Source organism: Triticum urartu, chromosome 1A, assembly GCF_056163025.1.
Source record: "Triticum urartu cultivar PI428250 chromosome 1A, HENAU_Tu73, whole genome shotgun sequence".
In the NCBI taxonomy this organism is placed as follows: domain Eukaryota; kingdom Viridiplantae; phylum Streptophyta; class Magnoliopsida; order Poales; family Poaceae; genus Triticum; species Triticum urartu.
The window spans coordinates 506,426,288-506,451,541 of NC_141873.1; the positions used below are offsets into that span (position 1 = coordinate 506,426,288).

The 25,254-nt window shown below is 49.7% G+C and overlaps 4 pseudogenes; all 4 read left to right on the forward strand.

Moving 5' to 3' along the window:
- Nucleotides 1–575, forward strand: part of LOC147992015 (stellacyanin-like) — a 30,995-nt pseudogene extending 30,420 nt beyond the window's left edge.
- Nucleotides 576–4,609: 4,034 nt separating this feature from the next.
- Nucleotides 4,610–5,137, forward strand: LOC125523199 (mavicyanin-like; annotated as a pseudogene).
- Nucleotides 5,138–8,724: 3,587 nt separating this feature from the next.
- LOC125532053 (mavicyanin pseudogene) lies at nt 8,725–9,526 on the forward strand (annotated as a pseudogene).
- Nucleotides 9,527–23,332: 13,806 nt separating this feature from the next.
- Nucleotides 23,333–24,584, forward strand: LOC147992017 (uncharacterized; annotated as a pseudogene).
- The last annotated feature ends 670 nt before the right edge of the window (nt 24,585–25,254 follow it).

Here is a 25,254-nt window from a genome sequence, read left to right on the forward strand (position 1 = left end):
GTGTGTGCGCTGACCGGGCCAGCCACCTGGCTGCCAATTGTGGAGCTGTGATTGGTCTGGGACTAAAACGTCACATGAAGTGCAAGTTGGGGTATGATAGGGTTACATTTTACATGTTTGGAACTAAATCATCACATTTCGTGCAAGTTAGGGTACCTGAGATGCTATTACCTCCTTCGAGAGCTAGGTTTACCATCGGGGATGAGCTCCAGTTTCAGTACCCCACCACCGTGCACAATGTGGTGGAGGTAAGAAAGGCTGGGTACTACGCCTACAACAGCTCCAGCCCCATCGCGACGTTCTTGACTGGCAACGATGTCATCCCACTTGCAACCATTGGGACACGGTACTTCATCTATGGCGTCCCAGGGCATTGCATCATCGGTATGAAGGTTCAAGTCAACGTGAAGTCGAAGGCATTGCGGCCAGTATAACGGTGCCGAGGGACGGGGAAGCGGCTCCGGTGCCGGTCCGAGACTGTATTAAGCTCGGCCACGATGGCTGGCATTGATCAGTCTACGGTGGCGTGGCTAGGTCTGGCTGTTGTCACGACTGGTGTCGTGTTGTTATTTTAGTGACCGACAATTGGGGTGCTTTTTTCTTCTTGACGCATAGCACATGCTTATTTGTGTATTATAAATCATTTCTTTTGTTAAATGAAATTTCTTTCATTATAATTCGATTTCACTTATCTTCTTGCAAAACCAAACTATAATCATGGAATAAATAAAGGACAGTGCTTGGTGCCGGTCGGCCGGCCCAAATTTCGGTCGGCTGCGCACTAGCCGTCAGATGCAAGCTGCGTAGGCCGTCTGATTTGACTGCTCGGCTCCTCCCTCCCCACACCTCGCGCAGCCTCGCCCAACACCCTTCCCCTCGTGCAGCTTTCCTGTGGCCTAGCATCGCACCTCCAGTCGCCCCGGTACCTAGCACCACACCACGCCGGTGAGATGCAGTATCAATAGCTTCCGCCGCACTAATGCTCACAATTTACACTCGCACTAGTTCCAGCAAAAACTCTCTCTGGTTCCAACATTTGCATGCGCTGGTTCTAACATCTTGCCGGCAAACCGGTGCTCACCATCGCTGATTCCAACATCTACAGTCTCTGGTTCTAGCAAATGTGCAAGCCGGTTCCAACAAATGCACTTCGCCTGTGGCTCGTCGGTTCCAGAAAAAATTCGCAGCTCGCGGTCACCACCGTCGTAGCTACTCTGATGACTGCTTGCAACTTTTATGCCAATGGGTCCCAGCACCTCACCACGCTGCTAGAAGCATTCCTCCATTCAGCACCGTCGTAGCTCGTGGGAACCATGGTTGGATGGTCGCTGAGGTTTTGCAGCTTTTCTCCTGCCCTATTCTAACACATGTCAATTCCATAAAAAAAAGACTGGATGCAGTATCTATTGCCATCGGGTTCCTAGGATGCACCACAGCTGGTTCTAGTTTCCTCACTGACTAGTTCCAGCAAAAGCCATGGCCGGATGCAGCATCGCGGTGTCCCGTTGTAGCTTTTCTCTTTGGCGAGCGTAACTTTCCTCTGTCGTTTTTCTTTTAAGATGGCAGATTTATGATTTTATCTTAGCAGCTATAAAGGGCATTTACTTTTACGTTATCATATTACAGAAAAGGGCTAAGAGATGAGTAACAAAAAGGATAATATTAGTATAAATACTTAAGGTGTACTTAGTGGTAGTGTTTGGACGTAAGTACCAAGTTGAAGCCAATGTGCCCAAGGTATAATTCCTCACTCAGGACCGCACAGATTACCCCTTGATATTTGGGCGCACTGCAAAATGTTGTGATTTTATTGTATAAAATGAAACAGGGGAACTCATACTAAAAAAACAAGAGCATCTCGAGGAGAAATGGTGGTGATAAAAAATTCTCCTTTCGATCCACAGTGTTGTGGTTTAGCCCAAATGTATAGTACATATATGACAACTCATTATTAGTGGAATTACCTTTCACTACCAAAAACTAGGACCAACAATAAATCCTCTTTGCCAAATATGATTTTAGCTATATACCCCTTCTTCGAAGTACCAGTGGGGGTTCAGAAAAGATTGGACTTCTATAGATCATGTTTTTCCTGGCAGAGTGATGAGTTAAAACAAAAACACAGACTTACTAAATGGGATATTATCTGTAGCCAAAAGACCAATGCGGTCTTTGCATTGAAAATTTAGAGGTGAAGAACAAATGTCTTCTCAGCAAGTGGCTGTACAAGCTATCTGGAGAGACCGATGCCACATGGGCCCAGATCCTACGTAATAAGCACCTCCAGTCTAGAACCTTATCTCAGGTGATGATCAGACCGACCGATTCGCCGTTTTGGAAAGGACTGATGAGAGTGAAATCAACCTTCTTCCAAAGGACAAAATTCACTGTTGGTAATGGTACTTCTACGAGATTCTGGGATGATACGTGGTTAGGCGAGACACCTCTAGCTCTCCAGCATCCTTCTCTCTATAATACTGTTTAGCGTAGAGATGCTTATGTTGCAACAGTATTACAGTCCAACCCTCTAAATATTCAATTCAAGAGGACGTTAGCGGGAAACCGTTGGGAAGCCTGGCTCCATCTTATGAGAAGATTTATGGACGTTCACCTCTCTCAATAGCCACACAAGTTGCACTGGAAACAAACTCAGAATGGAGTGTTTTCAATGAAATCCATGTATTTGGATACTATCAATTCTGGCACTATCCCTCGTTCTATGCACATTTGGAAAGTCAAAATGGCCTTAAAAATTAAAGTGTTTATGTGGTTTGTTCACAAGCAAGTTATTCTAACTAAGCACAATTTGGCAAAACGTGACTGGACATGATCGCGAAGATGTAGTTTTTGCGAACATGATGAGTCTGTCAAACACCTCTTTCTTGATTGCCCAATGGCGAAAATTTTATGGCGGTCTATTCACAAGGCATTTAACATTACTCCTCTCAATACCATCCACACGTTATTCGGGACGTGGCTGGATGGAGTTGAGTCAGAAACCGAGAAACATATCCGTGTAGGAGTATGTGCTTTATTATGGGCTATATGGAACTACAGGAATGATTTGGTTTTTAACAGAACAACACATATTCATTTCTTGCAGGTTATTTTTCGGGCCGCTACACTTATCTGTATGTGGTCGCTACTCACTCCGACGGATGCCAGGGAGCGTATGGTTATCGGGTCTATCCATTGAGAGATGATAGCACGGGCTATCTTCAACCGTTTGGATGGCGGTCATATAATAAGATAGGTGTTTAGTTTTCTATCTATCTTATTTCCGCTGATTGTTGCTATCTCGTTTTCATGCTTTTGCTCTTTGTGAGCCTTTTTGTTATTCAAGACTTGGAAACGTAGTTGAACTTTTTGCTTATTATTAAGATGGCCGCATGCATCACTCCGATGCAGAGCCCGGGGGATAACCTCCTTTTCGGAAAAAAATAACGGCGAGGCACCCTTACCCTGCCGATTATGCAACTTTTGAATCTGGTCAACACAATTATCAATAGTGAATTTCCGTAAATTTTGACAGTGGCATACATCTTAATTATTATTTTAGAAGAACCTTTATTAATTATATAATTATTTGACGTACCAATGTAGTACATGTGCGCACCAACACGTTCGCAATGTTTAATTAGAGAATATGTTGGATTAATTTATGTTCAGTACGCTCGTGCGGGCATCCGGATCGATCGAGGACAAGGTCTACTGATGGCTACTGATGATTTCCTAACTAAATGTTTGGACATGGTCTTTTGACAATGTCGTTACTAATCGTTTTCTCCCCACACCCGGTCTACTGACGGCTACCTATCTCATCTTCTCCATGGTTAGTGTTCTATTAAAGCTATGAAGCCAAGCATATATAATAATATCAGTTTCAGGAGCTAACGTGTACGATATCATTTTCATGTATTTTTGACGACCTACTCTATGTCACCTCGTCAACGTGCTTACACCCGATGATCCTTTAACACATCCATTGCCTATATATGTCGACACACTACAGACGTGGAGTTTCTACACCTGAGCTCATATGCTCCTACTATGAACAGTAACATAAATAAAATACAAAAACATTTCAAAAAATTCTGAATTGTTTTTGTGGCATACTTTAAGAAATGTTTGTTGTGCATGCAAAATTTCATCATGAAATGACATTGGTGGAAGGCATGGTAAAAAACAAAATCGATACTTTGAAAATGTTACTTTCAAACGCATTTTGGAGTTTTGATTTTGTTTTTTTGCGATGACCTCCACCAATGTGATTTCGTGATAAAATTTTGCATGCACAACAAACATTTCTTAAAGTATGCCACAAAAAAATTTCAGATTTTTTTGAAATGTTTTTCTATTTTATTTATTTTACTGTTCATAGCAGAAGCATATGAGCTCAGGTGTAGAAAGGTACTTTCGGACACACTAGTATCAATGATCTCACAACACCAATCATCATGCAGCCATTTCTCTCTTTAGCTTCCTTGGAGCTTGTGATCATTAGTTGATCACACAGCATAACCAATTTTCTCTCTAGCACAAACTTCCATCCCCCAACATATTTTGAATTACTACTAAGTCAGCTAGCTAGTAGATCCATATTTAATCCATGGGGACCAAAGCTCTTATTCTAATCACCGTGACCGTGACCATGCTTGGGACGGCCCTCAGCGCCAGCCACACCGTGGGCGCGCTGGACGGGTCGTGGGACCTTCAGACCAACTACTCCTAGTGGGTTTCGAGAATCAGGTTCATCAAGGGCGATGAGCTCAAGTTCCAGTACTCCGCCGTCGTGCACAACGTGGTGGAGGTGAGCAAGATGGGGTATGACTCCTGCAACGGCTCCAACCCCATAGAGACTTTCCTGACCGGTAACAATGTTGTTCCGCTTGCCACCGTCGGGACCCGGTATTTCATCTGCGGCGTCTCCAGGCACTACGACGCCGGCATGAAGGTCGAGGTCAATGTCAAGTCGAAAGAAGTGCGGACTGTGCAGCGGTGCCAACGGACAGGGAATCGACGTCGCTGCCAGTCCGAGATAGTATTAAGCTCAGCTGCGGCGGCTGGCGTTGATCAGTCTACTATGGCCCGGCTCGGTCTGATAGTTGTTGCGGCCGGTCTTACGTTGTTCTTTTAGAGTGAACGATGATTGTGGTCCTTTTTTTCCTTGATAGGTTGTAGCATGGTCCCTTTGTGTATTAAATTCAATTCCTTTGTTAAATGTAATTGCATTCATTATAATTGGATTCAACATATCTTGTTGCAAAAACCCAAATAATAACCAAGCGTGTAACCATGGAATAAATTTATCAAAGATATGTTGAGTGCAATGACATTACATCCATCCATTTGTTGGGGAACGTAGTATTTCAAAAGAATTCCTACGATCATGCAAGATCTATCTAGGAGATGCATAACAACAAGAGGGGATAGTTTGTCTACGTACCCTCGTAGACCGAAAGCGGAAGCGTTTAATAACGCGATTGATGTAGTCGAACGTCTCCGCGATCCAACCAATCCAAGTACCGAACGCACGGCACCTCCACGATCAGCACACGTTCAGCTCGATGATGTCCCTCGATCTCTTGATCCAGTTGAGGCCGAGGGAGAGTTTCGTCAGCACGACGGCGTAGTGATGGTGATGATGTAGTTACCGACGCAGGGCTTCACGTAAGCACTACAACGATATGACCGAGGTGTGTAACTGTGGAGGAGGGCACCGCACACAGCTAAAATATCAACTTATGTGTTCTAGGGTGCCCCCTCCCCACGTATATAAAGGAGGGAGGAGGGGAGGGCTGGCCGGCCCCTAGGGCGCGCCCAAGAGGGGAGTCCTACTAGGACTCCTAGTCCTAGTAGGATTCCACCAAAAGGGAGAGAGGGGGAAGGAAGGAGAGGGAGAGGGAGTAGGAAAGGGGGCGCCGCCTCCCCCTCCCTTGTCCAATTCGGACTGCTAAGGGGAGGGGGGTGGAGGGGGCGCCGCCTGCCCTGGCGGCCCTCCTCTCTCTCCAATAAGGCCCATGGTGGCCCATTAGTTCCCCCGGGGGGTTTCGGTAACCCCTCCGGCACTTTGTTTTTACCTGAAACTATCCAGAACACTTCCGTTGTCCGAATAACATGGTCCAATATATCAATCTTTATGTCTCGACCATTTTGAGACTCCTCGTCATGTCTGTGATCTCATTCGAGACTCTGAACAAACTTCGGTACATCAAATCACATAACTCATAATACAAATCGTCATCGAACGTTAAGCGTGCGGACCCTATGGGTTTGAGAACTATGTAGACAAGACCGGGACACATCTCCGGTCAATAACCAATAGCGGAACCTGGATGCTCATATTGGCTCCTACATATTCTACGAAGATCTTTATCGGTCAAACCGCATAACAACATACGTTGTTCCCTTTGTCAAGGTATGTTACTTGCCCGAGATTCGATCGTCAGTATCAACCTAGTTTAATCTCGTTACCGGCAAGTCTCTTTACTCGTTCCGTAATGCATCATCCCGTGGCTAACTCATTAGACACATTGCTTGCAAGGCTCATAGTGATGTGCATTACCGAGAGGGCCCAGAGATACCTCTCCGATACACGGAGTGAAAAATCCTAATCTCGATCTATGCCAACTCAACAAACACCATTGGAGACACCCGTAGAGCATCTTTATAATCACCCAGTTACGTTGTGATGTTTGATAGCACACAAGGTGTTCCTCCGGTATTCGGGAGTTGCATAATCTCATAGTCAGAGGAACATGTATAAGTTATGAAGAAAGCAATAGCAGAAAAACTAAACGATCATTATGCTAAGCTAACAGATGGGTCTTGTCCATCACATCATTCTCTAATGATGTGATCCCGTTCATCAAATGACAACACATGTCTATGGCTAGGAAACTTAACCATCTTTGATTAACGAGCTAGTTAAGTAGAGGCATACTAGGGATACTCTATTTGTCCATGTATTCACACATGTACTAAGTTTCCGGTTAATACAATTCTAGCATGAATAATAAACATTTATCATAATATAAGGAAATATAAATAACAACTTTATTATTGCCTCTAGGGCATATATCCTTCACCATTATATACAACAGAAGTTCATGCAAAGCTAAATTCGGCTAGTTAAGTAACATGATTTTTAAGGCGAACCAGTGGGGTAAACACCCACTGCAACATTTTACATTATTGGGCAGTGTATGTATACACTAGTTTGAGATGAGCCTAAAAAGAAGATAAATGAAGAAAACAAAGCCTAACTAACTTAGCCAAAAAAAGCAGAAACGGAAATTACAAGACTTCAGCTCGCCAAGCTTTGAAAGTGTTGCCATATTTTGTTTTCATCTTGTGTCCCCAAATCTGCTCGGCAAGAAACATAAATTACAAGAGTTCAGCTCGCCAAGCCCTTGTTCATCATGTTACCATCAAGCTAAAATCATTAGCTCATGACCCCATACCCAAGATCCGCCGGATTTAACCCCAACACGGGCTACATGGCTTAGCTCTCCGGCGAGCGACATCGTGGCAGGTGTTGATGGTGTACCTTGGCCATGTGGGTGGCGAGGTGCACGGTGATGGGTGATCTTGGCATAGCAGACGACTTCGATGAAGCTTTGCCCTGATCTGGATCTGGTGCTGACATTCCGTCATGGTGGGGTCCCCATTAGAGTTTCCTTGATGTGGTAGGAGCTGTGGTCGAGCGAAAGCTTTGTGCTCCGGCGCCGGCTGCGACAAGGCTTGCCGGTATTGTATTCATCTTGGGGCGTCGCCTTGGACCTCTTCTTGCCGTCCAACTCTCAGGGTGAAACCTTTCTTAGCTTCGGCTGATGCGGCGGCGGCGACGCTTTGTGACGTTACCCTCTTGGGGCGTCGCCGGTGAAGGTGGTCTTCCTCTTGCACGGTGGTCGGTTTCATGTGCTTCTTCTTGACTGCTAGCTCGAAGCGTTTAGGTGCACTTAGTGCGCTTTTAGCGTTCTTGGCTAGTATTACCGATTTTCTTTAGACCAGCTATGATGTTCTCCGCAATGTCTTGTATCGGGTCACTTTGTATCGGTTTGCTTGTTTATGTCCGAAAGCCTGTTTTGAGAGAACGATTCGTGAAATCAACTGTCCTTGATGGCTTATTACAACGGCGTGCATGGTGACCGATCTTGACCAAATCAGTCGACCAACGCCTATGACAGCCCTTCTTGTATCTGTTATCCTGCCTTCTATACAACAAAGCTATGATACTTAATTTTTATTAAAGCTATGGTACTTAACTTGTGTGCTCTTGAGAAAAGAAGATTACGTTTTATTTTTGAATTTTTACAGTGACATACATCTTAATAAATCAATTATCGTGCGGCAGGAATATGCACGCGCCCACGAATAGGCTCATAACTTTAATCAAAGATTGTATTCTAATAATTAATGTTTAGCACGCTTGTGCACCGGATCGCTAGCAGCCTGAGGGTTTGCCGCCAGACCAAGTCTACTCTCGGCTACGAATCCCATCGTCATCATTATTAGATTATCATTGTATAATGGGTGAGCGAAGCATGCATGCACCAACATGTTTTAAATTCATCTGGGAGTACTAATATTCGTGCATCATAGACCTACCATACCTCACCTGCTCAACGCGCTTACACCTGATGATCCTATCTTGAATCAATCCATCGCCTATATATTTCGACACAGTGGCATCAACAATCTTACAACACATTCCTTCGTGCGGCCAATTCTCTTTGCAACTTCCTTGGATCCTATCAAATTTCTCTCTAGTGCTAACTTCTAGCTCTGATCTTTTCAGTTAGCTAGCTAGTCGATCAACATTTAATCATGGGGGCTAGAGTTCTTATCCTGATCACCGTGGCCGTGGCCATCCCCGGGAAGGTGCTCGGCGCCAGTCATATGGTGGGCGCGCCGGCCGGATCATGGGACCTGCAGACCAACTACACCATGTGGGCTTCGAGAACCAGGTTCACCATCGGCGATGAGCTGTAGTTTCAGTACTCCACCACCATGCACAATGTGGTGGAGGTGAGAAAGACTGGTACGACGCGTGCAATAGCTCCAGCCCCATCGTGACGTTCCTAACCGGCAATGATGTCGTCCCACTCGCATCCATTGGGACGCGGTGCTTCATATGCAGCGTGCCAGGGCATTGCATCGCCGGTATGAAGGTTCAAGTCAACGTGAAGTCGAAGGCAGTGCGGACAGTACAACGGTGCCAAGGGACGGGGAAGCGACTCCGGTGCCGGTACGAGACTGTATTAAGCTCGGCCACGGCGGCTGGTATTGATCAGTCTGCGGTGGTGCGGCTAGGTCTGGCCATTGTCGCGGCTGGTCTCTTATTGTTCTTTTACTGACCGACGATTGTGGTGCTTTTTTCTTCTTGGCGTCTTGACGCGCCGCGCATGCTTATTTGTGTATTGTAAATCAGTTCTTTTGTTAAATGTAATTTTTTTCCATTATAATTAGATTTAACATATCTTCTTGCAAAATCGAACTATAATCAAGTGTTTATAACCATGGAATAAATAAAGGGCAGTGCTAGGTGCCGTTCACCCGGTCCAATTTTTGGTAGGCGATGCACTAGTTGTCAGATGCAAGCTGTGTAGGCCGGCTGATTTGGCTGCTCAGCTCCTTCCTTCCCACACCTTGCGCAGCCTTGCCCAACACCCTTCCCCTCGCGTAGCTTGCCAGTGCCCCCCCCCCCCCCCCCCCCGAGATCATCGCACCTCCTGTCGCCCAGGTCCCTAGCACCACGCCACGCCGGAGAGATGCAGTATCAATGGCTTCTGCCGCTCTGATGCTCGCAATAGGCACTCGCACTAGTTCCAGCAAAAAACTCTCTCTGGTTCTAGCATTTGCATGCCCTGGTTGTAACATCTCGCCGGCAAGCCTGTGCTCACCGTCGCTGATTCCAGCATCTACATTCTCTGATTCCAGCAAATGTGCGAGCCAGTTCTAGGAAAAGGACTTTGCCCGTGGCCCGTCGGTTCCAGCAAAAATGCACAGCTCGCGGTCACCACTATCGTAGCTACTCTGATGACTGCTTGCAGCTTTTTTGCCGACGGTCCCAGAACCTCGCCACGCTGCTAGAAGCATGTCGCCATTCGGCGTCGTCGTAGCTCACGGGAGGTCGCACGATCGTTGAGGTTTCACAGCTTTTCTCCTGCCCCATTCTAGCATCCACACGTGTCAACTACAACAAAAAAGATGACCGGATGCAGCATCTATTGCCATTGCGTTCCTGGGATGCACCACGACAGGTTGCAGTGTCCTCACCAACTAGTTCCAGCAAAAACCATGGCCGCATGCAGCATCACGGTGTCCCGTTGTAGCTTTTCTCTTCGGCGAGTATAGCTTTCCTCCGTCATTTTTCATGCAGCATCATGATAAATGAAGAAAACAAACCCTAACAAACTGTGCCAAAAAAAGAAGAAACATAAATTACAAGACTTTAGCTCGTCAAGCTTTGAAAGCATTGTCATGTTTCCTTTTCATCTTGTGTCCCAAAATCTGCTTGCCAAGAAACAGAAGTCACAAGAGTTCAGCTCGTCAAGCCCTTGTTCATCCTGTTACCATCAAGCACATCATTAGCTCGGGACCCCTTACCCAAGATCCGCTGGATTTAACCCCGACACGGGCTACATGGCTTAGCTGTCCAGCGAGCGCCATGGTGGCGGGTGTTGACCGTGTACCTTGGCCCTGTGGGTGGCGAGGTGCACGGTGATGGGTGATCTTGGCATAGCAGACGACTTCGATGGAAGCTTTGCCCTGAACTAGATCTGGTTGTCATGGTGGGTGCACGACAGATGCCGAAGGATGGATAAAAAGAGGAGGAGGCTCGAGGTCACCGGTGAGCTCTAGAGGCGAGGTTGGTATGAGCGAGCGAGGGACGCAAGACATACCCAGGTTCGGGGCTCTCCGGAGAGATAATACCCCTAGTCCTGCCGAGTTTGGTTTATATGTATCTGTACAGAGTTGCTCCTAGAGCTGTTTGGAGGAGGAAGGAAGGTGAGCCAAGGCTTAGGCTGCTCCTTCTCCTTGTGTATGTGTGTGTGTTCTACTGATCTGATCTGGTTTGGTTCGGTCTGGTCTGGTCGCACGTATGCATGAGAGCTCCTAGGGGGTTTTATAGGTCAACCCCCCAGGGACATAATGGTAATGTTACAAGGCTGTGGGGACGGGTCATCTTTAGGGAAGCCGGTGCTGGGACCCGTTGGGTACCAGGGCTCACCGGGTTCTCCGGGCATGGGCACTGTGCGCCAGGAGGCACTGTTCTCTGTCTTGTCAATCGTCACAGAGTGGCCGGTCGAGTCCGCTACAGTGGCGCACCGCCAGGTCGCGTCTGCTAGCGTCAGCAGTGACGATGGGCGCGCTGTAGCCACGCCGGCCTTGGTCAGCGAGCAGGTGGGGCACTGTTGCCACGCCTTCGCCGGTTAGAGGAGTTGGTGGGTGTCGGTGTCAAAACCGGCGGATCCCGAACTGTGCGTCTAGGCCGGATGGTAACAGGAGGCAAGGGACACAAAGTTTTACCCAGGTTCGGGCCCTCTCGATGGAGGTAAAACCCTACGTCCCGCTTGATTAATATTGATGATATGGGTAGTACAGGAGTAGATCTACCACGAGATCGGAGAGGCTAAACCCTAGAAGCTAGCCTATGGTATGACTGTTGATGTGTATGTTGTCCTACGGACTAAAACCCACCGGTTTATATAGACACCGGAGAGGGTTAGGGTTACACAAAGTCAGTTACAATGGTAGGAGCTCTTCATATCCATATCGCCAAGCTTGCCTTCCACGCCAAGGAAAGTCCCTTCCGAACACGGGACGGAGTCTTCAATCTTGTATCTTCACAGTCCAGGAGTCCGGCTGAAGGTATAGTCCGGCCATCCGGACACCCCCTAATCCAGGACTCCCTCAGTAGCCCCTGAACTAGGCTTCAATGACGACGAGTCCGGCGCGCAGATTGTCTTCGGCATTGCAAGGTGGGTTCCCCCTCCAAGTACTTCATAGAAGATTTTGAACACAAAGATAGTGTCCGGCTCTGCAAAATAAGTTTCCACATATTGCCATAGAGAGAATAATATTTACACAAATCTAATCTGCTGACGTATTCCGTAGCGTGATACACCACGGCCAAGCCTTTATCCGAGTCGTTTCATTATCCCACCTCAGCGCGTCATGCAAGGCGGTTTCCTTGGCATGTCTTATTAAAGCAGAGATCGTGTCCCCTTATTACGGGATTCTCATCAATACGGGCATGGGTAACCCAACCGCGCCATTGATTACAGCGCTTGGAGATAAGCGAGTTTTACCAGGCTGGTGGGGACATGTAGTTGCGTCCACCCATATAAGGGGATAAGGATCCACCCTTTCACCTACGCCTTCTTCCTCCTTCGCCTATCCATTCTTGCGCACTCGAGCTCTAGCGCCCAAGTCCGCACTCCCCACCTCAACCTCCTCCAGCCATGTCCGGAGCGGGAGGCAAGTGGATGGTCTCCTCCGTCACGGAGGGACACATAAAAAAGCTGAGGAAGGCCGGATACCTGTCTAACGACATCGCGTACCGGCTTCCCGAAAAGGGGCAGCTCATCCCCACCCCTAGGCCCCATGAGAGGGTGGTGTTCCTTCCCCATTTCCTCCGCGGACTGGGCTTCCCTCTCCACCCATTTGTCCCGGGGCTCATGTTCTACTATGGCCTGGATTTCCACGATCTGGCCCCGAACTTCGTCCTCAACATCTCGGTGTTTATCGTCGTGTGCGAGGCCTTCCTCCGCATCCGCCCCCATTTCGGCCTATGGATCAAGACTTTCAACGTCAAGCCGAAGGTGGTGCGCGACAACCAGGCGGAGTGCGGAGGCGCCATGGTGGGCAAGATGGCCAACGTCCTATGGCTCGAGGGCTCATTTGTGGAGACCCTGAAGGGGTGGCAATCGGGGTGGTTTTACATCACCGAGCCGCGCGACGCCGAATGGGTCGCACCCCCTGTGTTTCGATCCGGACCCCCTACGCGGCTCACCTCCTGGAAGGAGACGGGCCTGTCGTGGGGCAAGAAGGGAGAGCTGACCGGACTCCAAACATGCGTCCAAACCCTGGTGGACAAGAAGCTCAAACTTGTCAACGTAGTCCAGGTTATGCTCATCCGCTTGATCCTCCCGTGTCAACAACGGGCTTTCAACCTGTGGGAGTTCGACCCGGCGCGGCACCAAACTCTGAGCAGGCTCTTCGACACGGCGTACAAAGATGCCTGGAAGGTGCTTTTCAAGGGCGCCGAGGCTCCCGCATCCGCTACCGAGGATCGCGGATTCAGTGCGCAGCGTCATGCTCTCGCGGTAAGCTGTTTTTTTCCTTTTACAGGGTATCAGTTTTTCATAGTTTGACTCCATGCGGGATCTAAGCTCCCTTTCCTTTGACAGGATTGGCAGGTGACATCCGGATAGATCAACTGTCCGGCTCCTTTGCCCGAAGGCCCAGCGGACGCTCGCTTGGCGAAGCTGCTGGTTCCGGCACCCTATGTGGTGCCGGAGAAGAAGGCCACAAAAAAGGCAGCGGGGACTCGAAAGAGTGCCCGGTGCCAGGAGGTGTCGGACCCATCATCCGATGGTTCCGGGGCGCATTCCTCCCGTGAAGATGAGGAGGAAGAAGAAGAAACCTCTCCCCCTCCAGCGGGAGGAGAGAAGAAAAGGAAGGCCGCCCTCTCTGGGGAGGCCGGAGGGTCCAAGAAGGGGAAAACCCTTCCTCCGGACTACTCCACCGACGCCGACGACGGCGGAGAGGAGTGGCAGCCCAGGGCCAAGCCCCTGGCAAAATCGTAAGTATCCGGATACCAGAGTAATTCATAGTATTCTTTTATTGCACAGCTTTCCCTTACGTCGAATATGTTTATGCAGCCCACCCAAAGACTGGCTCGACGCGTCGTCGAGCAGCTCACTAGACTCGTCGGATGTGAACTCGCTTCCGATGGCTTCCTCCCCCCTCCCTACGGACGACACCGAAGTGTTGTCCCAACAGGTTCCAAGCCGGGAGGAGGTGGTCCTGGAGGCGCCGCAAGGCGACCTCCCGGACTCCAGGAGTAAAGGGGATGAAACCCCCCAGGGCTCCAAGTCTGGCTCTAGGCCGGACACCACTCCGGAACCTTCAAAGGTTCCAGAGTCCGGCGGGGGACCTCCTTCCGAGAGGAGTAAGTCCACCGTGCCGATGGCCCCCGTCCAACCGGAGGCGCCGGACAATATGTTGGAGGCGCTCCAAGGCGCCTCCATCGACGAGGGGCACTGCACTATTATGAGTGCGGTGGTCCAGAAGGTTCAGTCCGCCAAGAGTGGACTGACTGAAGCTTGTACTAGCCTTTTAACAGGCTTTGAGGTAAGTAAAGAATGTGTAAATAATATTACCGCATAGACAGTAACCCCTGATGCTCTGTTTGGTGTTCGGGAAGAAAATCCGAATACAGGATCAAATAAAATTCGCAGGAGTCTAACAAAAATGAGTCAATATGCATATGCAGGCTTCTCTGCTTGCGTCCGCCGCACTGACTGCGGAAGTGGACACGCTGAAGCAGAACCTCGAGTGGTCCGAGCAAGAGCTCGGGCGTGCCAAGAAGCAGCTCGAGGACAATGAAGGTAAGAAATACCTTGTTTTTAAATATATATAAAAAGGTGCAATTGCAAAGAATGACAGGATTATCGTGGCTATTGTAGGGCACGTCTGAAGTGGCGACCCTTAAGCAAGCGCTGGTCGAGGACGAGAAGAGGGCGGCCTCGGAGCGCACCGAGCGGGAGAAGTATGAGGCCGAGGTTGGCAAGGTGCGGCAAGAGCTCCAGGATCTCATGGAGAAACATGAGAGTTTGGAGCTTGACTCAAAGACGCGAGCGTCCGAGCTCGCGGTGGCTATTGAAAATGCCAAGTCTACCAAGGCCGAATCCCAGAAGACCCTCCAGGAGTTGGATGAGGTGAAGAAGATAGCGGCGGGTAAGGCATTCTTTATGCAAAGCAAACACATAAACGTGAGTTACTTGTTACTTACCCGAATCCGGAGCTCTCCAGGAGCGTTCGCAGATCTTCCCCGGAGTGTGTCCGATGCCGCCGCATTCTATCGAGCCGAGGAGGGCAGCTCGACGGAGAAGGTGTTCTGGTCTCAGTATGCTAAGGCCGGACACCTCGTGCCCCTGAGCGACCAGCTGAAGCAACTGGTCGAGCTCCACAATGCGGCCGAACAGGCCATGAAGGGCCTCATTGTTCGGCTGTGACCTGGAGGGGCTCTGCCTGGGAGCTATTTCGGGCTGGTGCAGCGGCTGGTGGAGGCCTGTCCAAGGCTCGAAGTCATCAAGCGCTCCGTCTGCATTGAAGGTGCCCGTAGGGCCCTTGCCCGTGCTAAGGTGCACTGGGCAAGCTGGATTCTAAGAAGCTTGTGAAGGACGGGCCACCGCCGGGGAAAGAGCATCGCAAGCCCGAGAATTACTATAAGGATGTTCTGAAGGGTGCCTGCCTTGTGGTAGATGAATGTTCTAGGGATGTAATTTTTGAGTGAAACTTGCTCATTTTGTCCTGTGCGCTGAAAACTTGTTCATATGCGCTAAGCAATTATATTGGAATTTAAAAATATTACCTTCTGTGCGGCTGTTTATCAATTCTGAGAGATGGCGAGTCGTCGGCTTCTGCCCCCGTGCCGCTAGTGCTGGGGTATTCGGGGATAAACCTGAGCGCTCTTTTTCCCATGTTTGGGTCCTTCGAGGGAGGCGCTCAACCCAACAAACAAGGCAATCGGACTATAATGCGTGAACACTCTCACTTAGCCATAGAATTCTATAATTTTAAATTTCGGCGAAGCCCCTGGTATTCGGCAGACTGAGTTCGGGGCGCTATCCACGCCTTGGCCGGACAGAGCCGGCTCCTCGCCCTAAGCGGCATAAGTCTTTAGGGACTCGAAAAACCTCTCGAACAGCGACCAGCTCTCGCTTCATCATGACAGTCAGTTTTAGCTTTCTCCACTGAGGTGCTCGACCCAGCTCAACTGGGGCACAATCGCAGTGGTTCTCCTAGTGCTACCTTAGCCGATATAGCGGAACGTAAGGCACCAAAACATAGGAGCCGGGCAAACCCAACTATTGACCCAAGACATGATTCGGAGCCGATGCATATAATGCTATAAGTTCGGGGTGCCGCACTTGTTAAAGTGTTCGGACTTCTCACACCATATTGAGGGGTACTAAAGCCCCTGGCGTATTTTGGTCGTACCAACGTGTACGGGTGCAACATGTTGTTAAGGAATATATATAATAGAAAAAAAGGTAATGCAAAAATAGACGAAAGCTATGCATTGTTTATTAAAAAGGGCTGCGATCAAAGCAGAACGATACAAATAATGCAATAAGTGGAAGGTTGGACTAGTTAACATGTCCGTTCCAGGGGCAAGCTGCGGAATAGTATGCGGAGTAGGTATACTGCTCATGATAGAGACCACCTGGGAGTTCCGTAATGCAGCGTGGCTTGTCTGCTTCCCTGGTTCTTGCATCATTTGTGCGGTAATTGAACTGCCGAACAGGCCTTCTGAAGGATGGAGTCCTGAAAGTAAGAGAAAATTAAAAAATCGGCAGCCCCTGGTACGGTTTAAGCCGTGTTTTGGGCGTGCCGTGATGGTGCCCCTCCCCCTGTACCCATGGTATCTCTAGAGCGTAGTTATGTACATGAAGTACTGGTGTCGCCTTTTTGCGAGGGTTGGGGTTGGGGCCGCATTTCTACGCCTGCTCGGATCGTGCCAGGCGGTCTTGTTGTAGGTTACTCCGGGCGCGCTTGACGGTGTCCGGTCGTTTAGTGGCCAGACTGGAGAACTGCCTGGAGAGGCTGCTTTGTACTTCCGCTGCAAGGGCTGCCGTGTGCTCCTCCGTTCGGAGGGAGCGTTCGGTGTTTCCATTGACCGTAATTAATCCTCGAGGACCTGTCATCTTGAGCTTAAGGTATGCGTAGTGTGGTACCGCATTGAACTTAGCGAATGCGGTTCGCCCGAGCAGTGCGTGATAGCCATTGCGAAACGGGACTATGTCGAAGATTAGCTCCTCGCTTCGGAAATTATCCGGAGATCCGAAGACCTTCAAGTGTGACTGAGCCTATACAGTTGACCTCTACACCTGGTATTACGCCCTTAAAGGTCGTTTTGGTGGGCTTAATGCTCGAGGGATCTATGCCCATTTTCTGCACTGTATCCTGGTAAAGCAGGTTCAGGCTGCTGCCGCCGTCCATAAGGACTCTAGTGAGATGAAATCCGTCAATAATTGGGTCTAAAACCAATGCGGCGAATCCGCCATGACGGATGCTAGTGGGATGGTCCCTTCGATCAAAGGTGATCGGGCAGGAGGACCATGGGTTGAACTTTGGGGCGACTGGATCTACCGCGTATACGTCCCTTAACGCGCGCTTCCGCTCCCTTTTGGGGACGTGGGTTGCGTATATCATGTTCACTGTCCACACTTGTGGGGGAATACCCTTCTGTCCACTGTTGTTCGGCGGCCGGGGCTCCTCATCATCGTCGCTACGCAGCCCCTTGTCTTCATTTTCGGCGTTTAACTTGCCTGCCTGCTTGAACACCCAACAATCCCTATTGGTGTGATTGGCCGGCTTTTCGGGGGTGCCATGTATCTGGCACAAGCGGTCAAGTATTCGGTCCAAACTGGACGGGCCCCTAGGATTCCTTTTGAATGGCTTTTTCCGCTGACCGGATTTAGAGCCTCTGAATCCGGCATTAACTGGCGTATCCTCAGCGTTGTCGCCGTTAATGCGATGCTTCTGCTTGTTGCGACGCGACCTGCCACTACTGTCTCTGGTGTCCGAATTACCAGGGTTCTTGGTTATATTGTTGCTATGAGCAAGCCAGCTGTCTTCTCCCGCGCAAAAGCGGGTCATGAGTGTCGTGAGTGCTGCCATAGATTTCAGCTTTTCCTGTCCAAGGTGCCGGGCCAGCCACTCGTCACAGATATTGTGCTTGAAGGATGCTAGGGCCTCAGTGTCCGGACAGTCAACTATTTGATTTTTCTTTGTTAGGAACCGTGTCCAGAATTGCCTGGCCAATTCCTCTGGCTGCTGAATTACGTGACTTAGGTCATCGGCGTCTGGGGGTCGCACATAAGTGCCCTGGAAATTGTCGAGGAATGCGGCTTCCAGGTCCTCCCAACAACTGATTGATCCTTTAAGCTTGAGTGGGAGGTATTTGATGGCGTGGAAATCATCGCCGCGGGCCATGTGGATATGAAGGAGATAATCCTCGATCCATACCGCCAGATCTGTTGTGGCATCATATGATTCGATGTTTACGGGTTTGAAACCCTCGGGGATTTGATGATCCATTATTTCGTCTGTAAAGCATAGTGGGTGTGCGGCGCCTCTGTACTGGGCTATATCATGACGTAGTTCCAATGAGCCTTGTCTACTGTCTTCGGCCCTGCCGAATTTGTGGCCGGCGTGACGGTTACTGTCTCGAGCCGTGGGGCGCCCACGCGATCCGTAGATCGATCTTGTTTGCCTTGCCTTGTCCTCCAACATGTCTCGTAAGTCCGGCGCATATTCCCGTGCCTTGGTACGGGGTGCGGCTTGAGTGGAGGGCCGAGAGGCCTCTCTGTCATGGCCACGAGGTGGCCGGTCGGCCGCATCAAATGCTTCCTCCTCTAATCGGGGTAGCAACCTGTGCTTTGGGTAGCTCTTGGAGGGGCGTTCGAGTTTATGCTCTTCGGCCGCAAGGACTTCAGTCCATCTGTCGACTAGCAAATCTTGATCAGCTCTAAGTTGTTGCTGTTTTTTCTTGAGGCTTCTTGCCGTGGCCATAAGCCTGCGTTGAAAACGCTCTTGCTCGACGGGATCCTCTGGCACGACGAATTCGTCATCGTCGAGGCTTGCCTCATCTTTGGAGGGAGGCATATAATTATCGTCCTCGACCTCTCTGTCTGCCGCTCTCTCATGAGGGCTGGTTTCTCCATCCTCCTGTGCTAAATCTTGCTGGAGGGGGTTTTCTTCGGTGCTTTCCGGAGTATTATTATCTCCCGTGCTGGAATCACCGTATTTGTTTTGGCGGGATTTTGAGCGGCGCCACTGACGCTGGCACTTAGGCTGTTTCTTGGAGGGGTCATCCTCCGCTGTTCCATCGCCATCTCCCTCTTTTGGGGTGTCCACCATGTATATGTCATATGACGAGGTGGCTTTCCAGGGCCTAGTAGGCTCTAGTTCTTCATCATCTCCTTCATTGGCGTCCATACCATCGATGTCTTTGGAGTCGAAGTCGAGCATGTCGGTTAAGTCATCGACAGTGGCTACAAAGTGGGTGGTGGGTGGGCGTTGAATTTCTTCATCGTCCGTACCCCAACCTTGCTGACCGTAGTCCCGCCAGGGCTCTCCTGATAAAGAGAGAGACTTCAGTGACTTCAGGATATCGCCGAAAGGCGAGTGCTGAAAGATGTCCGCGACAGTGAACTCCATGATCGGCGCCCAATTGGATTCGGTCGGCAGGGGCGCCGAGGGTTCGGAGTCCAGAGAGGAGTCCGTCTCCTCGGAGTCACGAGTCTCGCAGAGTACGGGGCTGGTGTTCGGCTCAATCGCCGTTGGGGTCGCAGCCCCCGAGGTGGCGTCTAACCGCCCATCCTCGATCGGCGCAGTTGGCTCCGAATTGAGGGTCGAAGCCGATGCGGGTGCGGCCTCCAGGGCACTGTTCGGCGGCAGAGCTAGATCATGCTCGTCGTGACAGTGCAGCGCGCTCGGCAGTGGCTCGAATCCGTCGAAGATCAAGTCCCCGCGGATGTCAGCCGTGTAGTTTAAACTTCCAAATCTGACCTGACGGCCAGGGGCGTAGCTTTCGATCTGCTCCAGACGGCCGAGCGAATCGGCCCGCGGTGCGAAGCCGCCGAAGACGAAGATCTGTCCGGGGAGGAAGGTCTCACCCTGGACTGCATCGCTATTGATGATCGTAGGAGCCATCGAGCCTGACGGCGACGACACAGAGGAACTCTCAATGAAAGCACCAATGTCGGTGTCAAAACCGGCGGATCTCGGGTAGGGGGTCCCGAACTGTGCGTCTAGGCCGGATGGTAACAGGAGGCAAGGGACACAAAGTTTTACCCAGGTTCGGGCCCTCTCGATGGAGGTAAAACCCCACGTCCTGCTTGATTAATATTGATGATATGGGTAGTACAGGAGTAGATCTACCACGAGATCGGAGAGGCTAAACCCTAGAAGCTAGCCTATGGTATGATTGTTGATGTGTATGTTGTCCTACGGACTAAAACCCCCCGGTTTATATAGACACCGGAGAGGGTTAGGGTTACACAAAGTCGGTTACAATGGTAGGAGATCTTCATATCCGTATCGCCAAGCTTGCCTTCCACGCCAAGGAAAGTCCCTTCCGGACACGGGAAGGAGTCTTCAATCTTGTATCTTCACAGTCCAGGAGTCCGGCTGAAGGTATAGTCCGGACATCCGGACACCCCCTAATCCAGGACTCCCTTAGTGGGGCACTGTTGCCACGCTCATCCCTTTAGTGGAGACCCGTCCCATCGTACCTTGGATGGGACATGAGCTGATCCGTGGCCGGGTTGAGGAACAGGCCACAGGAGAGCTAGCTTGCTAGAGAAGTCTTGGTTCGCCGAGTTTGGCCGGCTTGCGCCAACCAGTAGGGCCGGCTTGCCGTCTTGGTTGGGTCGAGGAGTTCGGCCACGTTGAGGGGCTCGGCCGGGTTGAGGAACCCGACCGAGTGTGAGCCATATTGAGGGGCGATGCTGGCCCCGATGTTTTTGAAAAGGATCCGGGTTCTGTTGCCTACCCGAGGTTCATCCCCCCGACACTGGTGCTCCCATTTCGTCATGGCGGGGTCCCCGTTAGTATTTCCTCAATGTGGTGGGAGCTATGGTCGAACGAAAGCTTTGCGCTCCGGCATCGGTGGCGACAAGGCCTGCGGGTGTTGTATTCCTCTTGGGGCGTCGCCTTGGACCTCTCCTTGCCGTCCAACTCTCAGGGTGAAACCTTTCTTAGCTACGGCTGATGCGGTAGCGGTGACGCTTTGTGTCATTACCCTCCTGGGGGCGTCGCGGGTGAGGGTGGGTCTTCCTCTTGCATGGTAGTGGGTTTCATGTGCTTCTTCTCGGCAGCTAGCTCGACGCGTTTAGGTGCACTTAGTGCGTTTTTAGCGTTCTTGGCTAGTATTACGGATTTTCTTTAGATCAGCTTATGAGGTTCTCCTCAATGCCTAGTATCAGGTCATTTTGTATCGGTTTGGTTTTTTATGCCTTTATCTATAAAAGGGGCGAAAGCTTGTTTCGAGAGAGAGAATGATTCGTGAAATCAACTGTCCTAGATGGCCTATTACAATGGTTCGCCTGGTGACCGATCTTGACCAAATTCAGTCGACCAACACATATTACTGCCCTTCTTGTATGTGTTATCCTGCCTTGAAGCTATGGTACATAATTTGTGTACTCTTGATAAAAGATGATTAAGTTTTATTTTTCCATTTTTTACAAAGACATACATCTTAATAAATCAATTATCGTGTGGTAGGAATATGCACGCTCGCACCAATATGTTCATAATGTTAATCAAAGATTTATGCTCAAATAATTAATGTTTAGCACACTCGTGCAGGCATCCGGGTCTATCAAGGACAAGGTCCACTGATGGCTACTGATGATCTTCTAACTAATTGTTTGGACATGGTCTCCTGACAATTTGGTTACTAATCATTTTCTCCCCAGACCCGGTCTACTGATGGCTACCGATCTCATCTTCTCCATTGTTAGCTTTCTATTAAAGCTATGGAGCCAAGAAAAATCTCCCTTCCCTCCCATCCTCTCCCCCTCGGGCGGAGCAACTAAGGCGCCATTAAAGCAAGCCAACCCCCAGCTTCCCACCCACCCCTGCATCTCGCCGAGCTCTCCCTGCCCCAAATCCCCATCTGAGATTCTGCATGGCTGGAGCGTGTCGCCGCAGCGTGCGAGTTCGCCGGCTTGCGCCGGTGGCGCGGGTAGCGGAACCATGGGCACTTCCACCCCCTGCAGCGGTGTCGCTGCCCGAGATCGACCCGTACTCGCCGGAGGCTCGCCGCGAGATGCGTCGGGTGGTGATGGAGCGCTTCCCCAACCGAGACAAGTGGGGGAGATCCACCTCCACATCCTCCGCCACGCGAACTTCGTCGAGCGCGCGCGCTTCATCGGAGACGAAGGCTGCGAGGATCTGGAGCTCCTCTTCTGGGCGATCGAGAAGGTGGAGTCGTCGGATCCGCGACAGGCCGTGCAGTGGGAGAACTTCAGGACGAATCCCTCAAGGATCAACATCCGCCCGCCATCATGGGAGGGCATCGCCAACATCCCTCCGGGGATCGTCTGGCCCCAACGCCGTCAGTAGATCGGCCACCCCAACCGATTCAAACACAGCAACGACCCATCGACCCCCCCTTGGCCTGGTGAGTTAGGCATACATATTCGTGCTGAGTTAACTCTTAAGGCTCGATTGAGGGATTTTCGTTTGCTCCAATTAGGGATGTTAGATCGAGTTGGGTAGAATATTCACCCGTTTGATAAGGATTCAATAGTAGAGTCGGGGGTTTTCCCTCTTGTTCCTATGAACAGTAAGGATTGTGTGGCTGTTTCTGCAGTCGGGGAGACCTCGTCGGAGTTGGTTTCCAGCGACGGGCTCGGTCATGTTTTAAATTCTAGCCCCAAACCAGGGGCCGACTCCTTGCCGTTCTTCCCCTTCAAATCCAGCGTTGCCTGGCCCCACACTCAAGTTACGTGTGCTTGGGGAGAAAACGGGTAGGGTGAGGCGATTACGTAAAGAGGAATCCCTAGAAAACGTGGAGGAGCACTTTGGCCAGCTTTGGCTTATTCCTTCCCCCCTCGCCGCTGCTATCCCAAAAACCCTACCCCGCAGCCGCAAACCAACCCTAAGCCGGTTCCTTTGTTTGATCCGGAGAGACCTGGTCGAGAGCAACTCCTTCTCGGCCACTGATTGTTATCCTGCATCAAGTCGACCATTCGACCCACCACCAAAATAAATCAAGGTTGCTCGTGAAGGGATCGGGACTGGTTCACTCTCCTTTGCAGAGGTTGTGAAGCGTGGGTTGAAGATGGCCAATCACCATGCAGGAGGGAGCAGCAATCTTGCTGCCGGTCAGTCCAAGGGAACGAGGTAGAAATCCACCTCCTTCGCTGGGAGGAAGCCATCCGCGCCTGTAGCGAAGGAACAAGCCCCTGCCCCCAAGCCTACCAGATCCACAGCCTCGATTGCTGGCTCTGCTCAGGTACAATCTTCCTAATCTGCAGAGGTTGAAGTGGAACAAGTCCTTGATCCTAGGTATAAGGATATGATTTGCTTCAATTATGGTGGGCCTGGACATTATGTTGGGAACTGCGTGAAGCCAAAAGCTTGTTTTATCTGTCAACAGAATCACAATGTAAACAACTGTGCAGCGTGGTCTAAGATACAACCTACTGCTGCCTTCTTTGGCGGTGGAGCTCAAGGTCTTGGTTTCTACCATGTGGACATCCCTGTTGCTAATGAGTCAAAGTGGTTAAACTTTCAGAACTGTGTGGTGGTGAATATTTAAAAGGAGAAGTGGATTGTTCTAAACTGATGGAACTGCTATCTGCTAGTTTCTGCAAGACCAAACACTGGCCATGGCAAATTAGAGGGCTCTCCAGCAAGACCTTTTTGGTCAGATTTCCCCCTGAAAGAAAGTGGAAGACCTCATTGAACTGCCTGGGTTCTCCCTGCCACAGGATGTGAATGTTACTTTGACTGAATGGAAAGGAGGGTGTGAACCTTTTGGGGAGCTGGTTGAAGCCTGGGTGTTAATTGAGAGTATTCCCCCAAAATGGTGTACTTGGAAAGTTTTTGCTCAAATTTCTTTGCTATTTGGGGTGCTTACAGATGTGGACTGGAATGGAATGTTTAGGACCTTTTTTGAGAATGTCAGAATTAAAATAGCCTGCAGGGATCCAACTAAGATTCCTTTTGAGAGACTGATTGAGATGAAGAAAAAGTTGTTCCTGCTTGGTTTCACTATAGAAGGCTTTGAGCAGATAGGTGGAGTTGACTCTGTCATTGATGTGGATGATGATGAAGATGGTGATGAGGAAGATGAGAGAGTAGAGGAAGAGCAAGTTGATAAGGACAGTGGGACTCATGGAGAGCATGCATCTGATGGATCAGGTGATAGTGGTCTGGCCACTGATGAATTGGACAAAGCTAACTTCTCAACCAAACATGGGTCCTCAAACAAAAATGTTGCTCAAAGTTTGGTGGTTACACCTATGGAACATGACCATGATGCTGACCAGGAGGATTTCATTATGAAATGTGCTTTGGCTAATGTTGACCTTGGTGGTACATCTTTTGATGTACATGAGCCTAAGTCTGGTTGTGTTGGCAATCTTCTAGAACAACACAAAACTGCTGATGGGGAGGAAAGAGAGGAGGAAGGAATGGTGACTAAAAAAAAACCCTCTCCATCTGAGAATAATGACACACACATGACACCTGAGAAGAGTGCTGGTAGTATGGAATACTGTGAGGATCTGCTAAGATCAGTGGATATATCTGATTCTGAAAAATGAGGAGACAAAAGAAGAGGAGTTGGGGGTTCTCCCCCTTGAGGCTGTTCAAATCCTACAAATGAGACTTGGAAGAGATCCCTGCTGGAATCACTTAACCAAACCCAAAATGATGATGCCATTCATGAGAAGAAGCCAAGGTGGGGGCATGTGCTAGCTCAAAGGCCTGCTACCAGAGGACATGGAAATGTTAACATCATGGAGAAAGCCGCTGCATATAATAGGAGGAAGAACTTGGAGATGCCACAAACATTTAAAGGTAAATCCTTTTCCACTGTTGATAATTCTATTATTGCTGATCAAATGAGTCAAATGAATTTCACTGTTGGGGGGATGAAACACAAAAGAACCTCACCATTGATGAGATGATAGCTGTGGAGAAAGAGAGATGTTTGGTTTTTGCCAATAATAATCCTGAAGTAGTTCTTCCTGATAATCCTGACATTGATTCTAATGAGTTAGTTAGTACACCTTGGGGTGCCTTTTCCTTGGAGCCAGTTGGCACTGCTGATGCTGCTAGGGGAACACCTGATGTTCTAACTAAAGCCAAGCCTTGTGGCTTATCCCACCCTTTTAAAATTAATTAGATATGATAGGTCTTGTTTGGAATATTAGGGGTCTTGGGAAACATGGGAAGATACAGTGCCTGTGTGATACTATTGCTAAGTCTAAT